Genomic DNA, 10844 nt, shown 5'->3' on the forward strand with positions numbered 1-10844 from the left:
CCAGATACTTACAGATGCTGCTGCTGCAGGCAGCCAGAAATTAGCAAACTTACTCCACAGACTTTTTATATGAGGAAACAAAGCTTACATTACTGGGGCTGGAGAGTAGTGGAAAAACTATAAACTCTTTTAACAGGGGGCGCACAGAAAGAGAAGGAAAGAGAGAAAATCTCTCTCTCTCTCTCTCTCTCTCACACACACACACACACACACACATTGAGTGGATGAAGCAAAAGACAGATTCCAGGAACTTTACACCCACAAACATATATGCATTCAGTCCTATAGACAGACATATATACATTCACACATAGATTAGTTAGAGCAAAGCTCGAGCAAACAGGTTTCAAACATTTCACACATACATACACAAATACACACAATAAGTGGATGGAGCAAGCTCCAACACACCCAGACAAGCTTTACACATATACACACATACACATAGGAGATGGGTGGAATGAACAATGTTTCAGTCCGCATTTACACAAATCTTAAACACACACACACAGTTGCTGGATAAAAGAAACAAGGTTCCAACCCACTACACACACAACCCTTACACATATACACACATGTACATAGTGATGGATAGAAGGAACAATACTCCAATCCACCACACACACAACCCTTACACATATACACACATGTACATAGTGATGGATGGAAGGAACAATACTCCAACCCACCACACACACAAACCTTACACATATACACACACGTGTACATAGTTGATGGATGGAAGGAACAATACTCCAACCCACCACAAACAAGTCTTAACAGATACACATAGTTGATGGATGCTCTAACCATCACCCTTTATTCTTTCTTTCATCACTTATATATCCCAGGAAAGTGTTTCAAACAGTATTAAATTACAATGTGTTTATGTTTTAGTTTTAAATGGTTATGAAAATGATGTGTTTTCCAATACCTTATAAGAAACAACATTACAAGTACAGGTAAAGAAACAAAATAAATAAAATTAAAAATAAACAAAATCTTTAAAAGTAATCTAGTAAGAATCTTAAAGGAATCACAAATCTAAACTTTTATATAAAAACCAGTCATATGTACCTTAATTCCTCAGAATGCATATGGATTAATTAGCAATTCTTTTTTTTTTTTTTTTTTTTTTTGCGATAAATAAATGCCTGTTTTCTCCGCACCCCAGCGAGCTTACACAGTATCTGGAGAGAGCAGACATTATACCAACTGCCAGGTGGATTGTGGGGTTGCTGAACTGAACTGAGGTAACTCCGGTTAGCTTCTAGAAGTGAGCAGGGACCAAAGCCTAAAATGGCAGAGAAAGCCAACCAGATGCAGTCCTCCCTGCCCAGGTTTAGACCAAGGCAGCCATAGTAACCCTTCAGTGTCTTGACCTAGGTCTTTAACTATACCAGCTGGGGTCCTGGGGTGGTCCTGCGCCCCCTGGGCCAACACAGGTGACTGTTCTCATTCCATGGTGACAACACCATCCTCCACGTCTCTGGGGACTGCACTCTGAAGCTCACGCCTGATTTCAGGGGACAGCTGCGGGTGGGGCTGAAGGCAGAGCAGTTCCAGGAGGGCCTCCTTCTGCTCTGTGGCCAGGTCAGCCTTGTAGCGCTGCGCTAGTGTCAGCAGGCACTGGTGCCAGAGGACAGGCAGCTGGCGCTTTTCCCTCTGGAAGGCCAGAAAGTGGAAGACGAGAGCGTCTAGCACGCGGTAGGGCAATGCGTACTTCTTATCCAGCAGCAGGCGCAGGAAGATGCTGTTGGCACCACTGTATTCCATTTCCGCGATCTTCAGCATGGCCGCACTGGAGTGCAGCACCGGGATGGAGCACTTGGTGATGATGCTGCCCACGATGATGGCTTCTCGGAGGGTACAGGTGCCAGACTCACACAGTGGGATCAGGATTCCTTTGAACCAGGCTCCAGGCTTGAACAGGGCCTTCTGGAGCGCCTTGTAGAGGTGAAAGTTGAGTCGTTTGTATTCAGCAATGTCATCTCGCACTCGGGGAAGCAGGACAAGGTTGTAGAAGCGCTGAGCCATGCGCTCCTTCCAAGTTAGAGGCAAAAATCTTGGTGGCTTGAAACATGGCGGCTGCAGTCCAGGCCTCAGGCTCAGTGACATAGAGGATCTGCTCCCAGTTGGACAGTGCGGGGATGATCTTAAAAGCCTTGGGCAGTTTCCCACTGCGGTACTTACATAACACCTCCCGGACTTCTCGGTACAGTTCCAGGACCCGGGGATGCAGCTGAGGCATGGGGAAGCCCGATACCTCTGACATGACTGCCTCCACCTCTGTCTGCTTCTCAGTCAACTTCTCCATGATGATATCAGCCAGGGTGCGCCTCACCGGAGGGTTCTTGTTCATGAACATTTCAATGGCACGCTCATCATCAGGGTCCACCCCGGTCATTTTGGCTGCCTTCTCCAGGGTAGGCCACTCCTCATCCTCCTCATCCGATCCATCCTGTGGCAATCCTGGCCCCAGTCGCGTGGCGCGCTCTCGCGGTGGTGCTGACCGATCTCCAGCCCCATGGTCAGTTTCGAGCTCCTCCTGCTGTTGTCGGGCTTGCTGCAAAATCCATCTGCTTAGCCGGGGTCCCACATACTCTTCCTCCTCTTCGACCTCACGCCCCCGCCGTTTTTCTCGGGTCCCCGCGCGCACTGCGTTCCCAGCCAGGATCTGCTCGGCCAGAGGTGCATGCTTCTTCTGATTTCTGGCCCCACGGCTCACCTTGAATTTGGGCATTTTGGTCGAAAAACTTGCCCACCGGGTTTACACATGTGAAGCCGGCTAAAAAGCCGATACTGCGCTTGTGCAGTGTGTGTTCAGGTCGCCAAGAGGTCACTGAGAGATCACAGTGCCCCCTCGCGTTGGGAGGCCGGAAGTTCCTCATCTATCACTCTCTCAGTGAGAGCTTTGGGACCTGTATAGCAGGAGCCCCCAAATTCTCAGGTAATCTCATTGGAAAAAGTGGATGTCAGCCAGGCGTGGTGGTGCACGCCTTTAATCCCAGCACTCGGGAGGCAGAGGCAGGCAGATTTCTGAGTTCGAGGCCAGCCTAGTCTACAAAGTGAGTTCCAGGACAGCCAGGACTATACAGAGAAACCCTGTCTCGAAAAAAAACAAAAAAAACAAAACAAAACAAAAAAAAAGTGGATGTCCATGTCACCCTTTTCCAGAATTCATGAAAGTAGCCTAGGGCGTCCTGTCAACCCGTTGGACGCCTTGGGGGCGGAGCAGACTAATCAGCAATTCTTAATAAATTTTATAATGAAGCTGAGGGTGAAAATGGGTACAAGAAAGCAATTATCAACAATCCAGACTCAGTGAGAGTCATGTCAGCCAGAACTGCCATTGTTCTTGTCCTCTGACTATAAAAGGTTCCTAGGTTAAGTTATAAGAGCGTGCCTTTCTGAACTTCAAGTTATTTCCTAATATTTTCTACATCAGAGCTTATAGTAAAAAATATTTCAACCTAGCTTCATTAACTTTTATTTCCAAGTGTTTTTTAAGGGTGGTGGTCATTGCTGACAATCTAATTATCCAAGTGTTTCCCTAGGGTAGTGATTGAATCATTATCTGCCCCAGTAGCAATACCTGAGATCTAGCATTAGTATTGTGAATGCTAGAGATATTGCCCAGCGAGGGATTGGAAGCCCCCTTAGAGTTTTCATATAATTTTCAGATTAAAATGAATATGAGGCAGAGCAGAACTCCATAATAGCATGAAGTCCTCAGGACACAGAATCCACACCGTGCCACACCTAGGCTCACTCATGTTGCTGTGGTAACCTCATTCCATGAGTTCTAAGGCCATTTGTCATTCCTTCTACATGGCCCTAGGCACTTACTCACTCTTGTCTAATCTCACCGCTTCTCTGAAACATACAAGGTCTAAGTAAATCATGAGTTAGAGAAAAGGAAATCTTTTCTGAGTCAATTTCTTCTTATGTGCAGGTGCCTGGAGGGATTCTTCCCTCAAGTCTGAGATGACCGTAGCACAGCAAAGATAGGAGGCCATGTGAAATAAGGTGTGTACGTTTCAGAATGTTCAGGTTGAAGAACAGTTCCTCAAACACACACACACACACACACACACACACACACACACACACACAGAGAGAGAGAGAAAGAGAGAGAGAGAGAGAGAGAGAGAGAGAGAGAGAGAGAGAGAGAGAGGTTTTTGATCTTGCCCTGCTTGTTCAAGAGGGCTGATCAGTTTGGTGTCTTCCAGCCCTACAGACAATCTGAGCTGAAGACTCTGTTTATTGTAAAACAGAGCCTCAAGACACCCCAGGGTGCAAAGCAAAGTAAAACAAAACCTTTTGTTTTGCAGAAGTAGAGGCAGACTGCTGTTCCCTATCTCTCTAGCCAAGGCAAAACAACACAGGAGGGTGGAAAGGCTGTCTCCATAAAAGCCTTGACTTGAGGTGAAGTCTCTCACTCTCCCACAAGTGCTAACTGAGGGGTATAGCTAGTTAAAGCAATTGAGTCCAATAGGTGAGAAAGTTGGAGAAAAGGCTTAAGGATAGTCTATTATGCATGTATCCCTTAATTCCAAGGTACCCAGCAGGTGTAGGGAGAAATGTGTCCTTGAAATTCTATAGCCCAAGCTCTTAAACTAAATTAGTCCCCAGTGGCTATATAAGGGTTATAGATAGGATAGATGATCTTAATTTGGTTTTTCGAGACAGGGTTTCTCTGTGTGGCCCTGGCTGTCCTGGCACTCACTTTGTAGACCAGGCTGGCCTCGAACTCAGAAATCCGCCTGCCTCTGCCTCCTGAGTGCTGGGATTAAAGGCGTGCGCCACCACGCCCAGCAGATGATCTTAATTTAACCTTAGCTAGGATGGGAGGGATGCTCTCTCTAAATTGTTTAGTGAATTGTGATCAGAATAGAAGTGCTCTCCAATGATTTCTGAAAGGAAATAAAACTTGAGACCTGTGATTCATGTAATGTATGTTAAATAGCCCAAAGAGTTGTTTGTGAGCTTTGAAACCTGGGGCTGAGAACATAGCAGAACAGACCAGGACATGCCCGGGCAAGCCCATCGCCTCCCTATCTCCCACCCCTCTGACCTCAGGCTGCTGATGTTTAAATGGACCAATCATGTGAAACCTCGCCAATTCCTCCCCCAGCCCCACTCCTTTTCTATAAAAACCCCTAGCTTCCAAGCCTCGTGGTCGAATCCACTGTCTCCTGTGTGAGATACGTTTCGACCCGGAGCTCCGCCATTAAAATACCTCGTGTTGTTACATGAAGGTGTTGTGTTCTATTCGTGATTCTTGGGTGCACGCTGAATCGGGAGTTGGGTGGGGGTTTCCCCACTAGGTTCTTTCATTTGGAGGTTCCACCGAGATCTGCGTGACACCCAGGAACCCCGAAGGACCCCTTGGAGGTGCGTTTGTTTGTGTGTGAGTCTTGTTATGTTGTCTGTTGTCTAAGTGTCTAAGTGTGGCACTGCCGAATTTTTGTCTTAGTTTTTCAGTTCTGAGATTGTGGGTTTGAGCCCCACCTGTGTTACCAGTTCTGGTATTCTGTATTCTGGCAGCTGCCACTGAGGACCGTAAGGACCCTAGTGGCTGTGGGAAGACGACGGTCTATTTCCCCACAGGCTGCACCCCTGGAAGACGTTCCGAGGGAGTCCCTGGAGTGCCCAGGGTACGGAACAGTCAGGAGGACCTGGCTGTTGCCTGGCAGAGTGAAGAAGAGTGAGTGCTCTTCCTGCCAGAGGAGTGGACACGGAATCCCACTCCGTCAGAGGTAGCGTTTGGCTGGTTGTATAAGTCCAGACGCGGACGAGTGTGTTTGGATGCCTTAGTGTTTTCCGTCTCTGTCATTGTGTTGTGTTTATTCTTATTCTTCACTATGGGACAGACCGTGTCTACTCCTTTATCTTTGACTAAGGACCATTGGACGGACGTTAGGGCTAGAGGACGAAATTTGTCAGTAACAGTGAAGAAAAAGCCATGGATGACTTTCTGTTCCTCGGAATGGCCTGTTTTTGGAGTAGGTTGGCCAGCAGAAGGAACTTTTTACTTACCCACCATAAGGGCTGTGAAGGCCATTGTTTTTCAGGAGGGGCCAGGATCGTATCCAGAGCAGCAACCGTACTTCACGGTATGGGAGGACTTGGCACGCTACCCACCCCCGTGGGTTCGCCCATTCCTCCCGCCTCTCCGCCCTGGCACCAAGATTCTAGCCATCCAAGAAAATGGTGAGAAAGAGAAACCGAAACCACTGCTCGGGGGAGATGATGATCGCAGCACACCAGTGACGAAACCCCCCAAGATCTATCCAGAGATTGAAGAACCCCCTGAGTGGCCCGACACCCCTCAACCCCCACCATATGCTTCCCAGCCCCAACCTTCAGCTCCCTCGGGACCCCTGCCTCAGGCCCCGGCCGGAGGAGGGGGTCCCTCCACAGGAACAAGGAGCCGGCGAGGAGTCACCACTGAGGGGCCTGTGGATTCAACCGTGGCGCTCCCCCTCAGGGCTATTGGGGCTCCCCCCACCGATCCGAACAGTCTACAGCCCCTACAGTATTGGCCTTTTTCCTCTTCTGACCTCTATAACTGGAAAGCTAATCACCCCCCTTTTTCAGAGAACCCTGCAGGACTCACTGGGTTGGTTGAATCATTAATGTATTCACACCAGCCGACCTGGGATGACTGCCAGCAGCTTCTGCAGACTCTATTCACAACCGAGGAGAGGGAGAGAATTCTCCTTGAGGCTCGGAAAAACGTCCGAGAAGAGGCTGGGCGCCCTGTCCAAACTCTAGCTGAAATAGATGAAGGATTCCCGCTAACCCGGCCCCGATGGGATTATAATACGGCACCAGGTAGGGAACGACTGTCCAATTATCGCTGGGTCCTAGTGGCGTGTCTCAGAGGTGCTGCCCGGCAGCCCACAAATCTGGCCAAGGTAAGAGAGGTTATGCAGGGAGCGACTGAGCCCCCCTCAGTCTTCCTCGAAAGGCTCATGGAGGCTTATAGGAGATATACCCCATTTGACCCCACGTCTGAGGGTCAAAGGGCCTTAGTAATTATGGCCTTCATTGGCCAGTTGGCTCCTGACATTAGGAAGAAGTTACAGCGAATTGAGGGCTTGCAGGATTACACCATAAGGGATGTAGTTAGAGAGGCAGAGAAAGTGTATCATAGGAGAGAAACAGAAGATGAAAAGTTAGAGAGAGAGAAAAGAGAGAAAAAAAAGGATGAGGATAGGAGAGACAGGAGGCAAGAAAAGGTTTTGACTAGGATCCTGGCCGCAGTAGGAGAAAGAGATAACGGAAGAAGAGGTAGACAGTCAGGAAACCTGGGAGACAAAAGACGGCAGGGACCAAGGAGACCCCGAGAAGGCGGGCAGCGCCTGGAGAGGAACCAATGCGCATATTGCAAGGAAATGGGCCACTGGAAGAGCGACTGTCCGAAAAAAAAACCAAGAGGTAAAGGTGCTTTCTCTTGGAGAAGATGAAGACTAGGGGGAACGGGGCTCGGACCCCCTCCCCGAGCCTAGGGTAACCTTAGAAGTGGAGGGGACCCCCGTGGACTTTCTAGTTGACACGGGAGCCGAATTTTCAGTACTCAAAACACCTCTAGGAAAAGTAAAGAAAAATGAAAAAACCTTGGTGATCGGGGCCACGGGACAAAAATCGTATCCATGGACCACATCCCGAGTAGTAGACATAGGGCGAAATCGAGTAACTCATTCGTTTCTAGTCATTCCAGAGTGTCCTATGCCTTTATTGGGGAGAGACTTACTAACCAAGTTAAAGGCACAAATAACTTTCACCTCTCATCGACCGGAGGTTTTCTGGGGAATAAAAGTGCCCCAGACTCTAGAGCTGTCTTTACAACTAGGAGAGGAATATCGACTTTACCAAAATAAAGTAAAGCCCCATGAGGGATTACAGGACTGGTTGAATCGATACCCTCAGGTATGGGCAGAGACGGGAGGAGTGGGGATGGCAAAACTGGTCCCCCCCCCCCGTGGTGATTGAACTTAAGTCCGGGGCCACCCCTATAGGGGTCCGACAATATCCCATGAGCAGAGAAGCTCAAGAGGGTATACGCCCCCAAATCAACAAACTGCTCCAACAAGGGATTTTGGTCCCATGCAAATCCCCTTGGAACACTCCTCTACTTCCAGTAAAAAAAAACCAGGGACCAGTGACTACCGTCCAGTCCAGGACCTTAGAGAAGTCAATAAGAGAGTTCAGGATATACACCCCACGGTGCCAAATCCTTATAACCTCCTCAGCACCTTGCCACCAGGTCGGACATGGTACACAGTCCTGGATCTCAAAGACGCTTTTTTCTGTTTGAGGTTACACCCCAACAGCCAGCCCTTGTTCACTTTCTAATGGCGAGACTCCGAGAGTGGACAAGCCGGACAGCTCACATGGACGAGGCTGCCTCAGGGATTCAAGAACTCGCCCACTTTGTTCGATGAAGCCCTACACCGAGATCTTGCTCTTTTCCGAGTCAATAACCCACAGGTGACTCTTTTGCAATATGTAGATGACCTGCTCCTAGCTGCAGAAACACGCGAGGACTGTGAAATTGGGACCCATAACCTCCTGGGCGAGTTAGGTAAGCTGGGGTATCGGGCCTCTGCTAAAAAGGCTCAGTTATGCCAGAAAGAAGTGACCTACCTAGGATATGTCCTGAGAGATGGACAACGGTGGCTCACAGAAGCCAGAAAACAAGCTGTTATGCAGATCCCGGCCCCAACCACTGCTCGCCAGGTAAGAGAGTTCCTGGGGACTGCCGGGTTTTGCAGACTCTGGATTCCTGGATTTGCCTCACTGGCAGCTCCCTTGTATCCACTAACCAAAGAGAAAGGGGAATTCACCTGGACCAGGGAACATCAGCTAGCCTTTGAAACTCTCAAAAAGGCCCTGCTGCAGGCTCCGGCATTGGCCCTGCCAGATTTAAACAAACCTTTCACCCTATACATTGATGAAAGAAATGGAGTGGCAAGGGGAGTCCTTACCCAGGTTTTGGGACCATGGAAGCGCCCGGTAGCCTACTTATCAAAGAAACTGGACTCTGTGGCCAGTGGATGGCCCTCCTGCCTGCGAGCGATAGCAGCCACGGCTGTGCTAGTAAGAGATGCTGACAAACTGACTATGGGTCAGAATGTTACCATAGTGGCCCCACACTCTCTTGAGAACATCGTCAGGCAACCACCGGACCGCTGGATGACCAACGCCCGAATGACGCATTACTAGAGCCTATTGCTGACAGAGCGAGTAAGTTTCGCACCCCCAGCCATTCTCAACCCTGCCTCCTTACTACCTGAGGCTGACAAGGCCCCTGCACATAAGTGTGAAGAAATACTGGCAGAAGAGACTGGAATCCGGCCAGACCTCACAGACCAACCTTGGCCAGGGGCGATGACTTGGTTCACGGATGGAAGCAGCTTTGTAGTAGAAGGTAAGCGGAGGGCTGGGGCAGCAGTAGTGGATGGAAAGTCTGTCATATGGGCCAGCAGACTGCCGGAGGGTACATCAGCTCAAAAAGCGGAACTAATCGCACTAATTCAAGCCTTAAGGCTGGCAGAAGGAAGGACTCTTAATGTCTATACTGACAGCCGGTACGCTTTTGCCACGGCTCATGTTCACGGAGCAATATACCGACACCGTGGACTGCTGACGTCTGCCGGCAAAGATATCAAAAATAAAGAAGAAATTCTCAGCTTATTAGAAGCTGTTCATCTGCCCCGTAGGGTGGCAATTATCCATTGCCCAGGACACCAGAAGTGAACTGGGCCCGTTGAAAAAGGAAATCAAATGGCAGACCAAGAAGCTAAAAAAGCAGCCCAAGGGCCAATGACTCTGGTGGTGAGAACCCAACAGCCCGCTGCTGAGGAAATAAATAAAAGAACCCTCACAGAAGAAGAGGGGCAAGATTACTTAGCTAACATACACCATCTGACTCATTTAGGAACTAAAAAAATACTAAAATTGGTTAGTAAGTCCCCCTATTACATTCCTGGATTAAAGAGAATTGTGCAGGAGATAGTAAAAAACTGCCGTGCTTGTGCACTTACCAATGCTGGGTCTAGCAGGCTCCAGGAAGGAAAACGACTGCGAGGAGACAGGCCTGGAGCCTACTGGGAAACTGACTTCACTGAGGTGAAACCGGCTAGGTATGGAAATAAATATCTCCTAGTTTTTATAGACACCTTCTCAGGATGGGTCGAAGCGTTCCCCACCAAGAAAGAAACGGCTAATGTAGTGGTCAAGAAGATACTTGAAGAAATCCTTCCCCGCTTTGGGATACCTAAGGTAATGGGGTCAGACAACGGACCTGCCTTCGTCTCGCAGGTAAGTCAGGGATTGGCCAGGCAACTGGGGACAAATTGGAAATTACATTGTGCATACAGACCCCAGAGTTCAGGACAGGTAGAGAGGATGAACAGGACTCTAAAGGAGACTCTGACTAAAATAGCCTTAGAATCCGGCGGAAGCGATTGGACAGCCGTTCTCCCTTATGCCTTGTTCAGGGTTCCGAATACACCTGGACCCCTTGGCCTAACTCCATTTGAATTAATGTATGGGGCGCCCCCACCCATTTTTATGACTGTAGGGGATAGGAATCACCCGGATGTGTCTTTCTCTCCTTCTTCTAGTCTTTTGGCTCGATTGAAAGCTCTCGAAATAGTAAGAAAAGAGGTCTGGGAACAGCTAAAAGAAACCTATGTTGCTGGTGACACACAGGTGCCGCACCAGTTTGAAGTAGGAGACGCAGTCCTGGTGAGGAGACACCGAGCGGGAAACCTAGAACCGAGGTGGAAGGGACCCTACTTGGTGCTACTGACAATGCCCACCACGGTAAA

General features: G+C 48.9%; 1 pseudogene; it reads right to left on the reverse strand.

Annotated features, from left to right (window-relative positions):
* Positions 1-1221: 1221 nt before the first annotated feature.
* LOC110308626 (bystin pseudogene) lies at positions 1222-2891 on the reverse strand (annotated as a pseudogene).
* Between the last annotated feature and the right edge of the window lie 7953 nt (positions 2892-10844).

This window comes from Mus caroli, unplaced genomic scaffold, assembly GCF_978045245.1.
Source record: "Mus caroli unplaced genomic scaffold, Mus_caroli_1 scaffold_9, whole genome shotgun sequence".
NCBI lineage: Eukaryota > Metazoa > Chordata > Mammalia > Rodentia > Muridae > Mus > Mus caroli.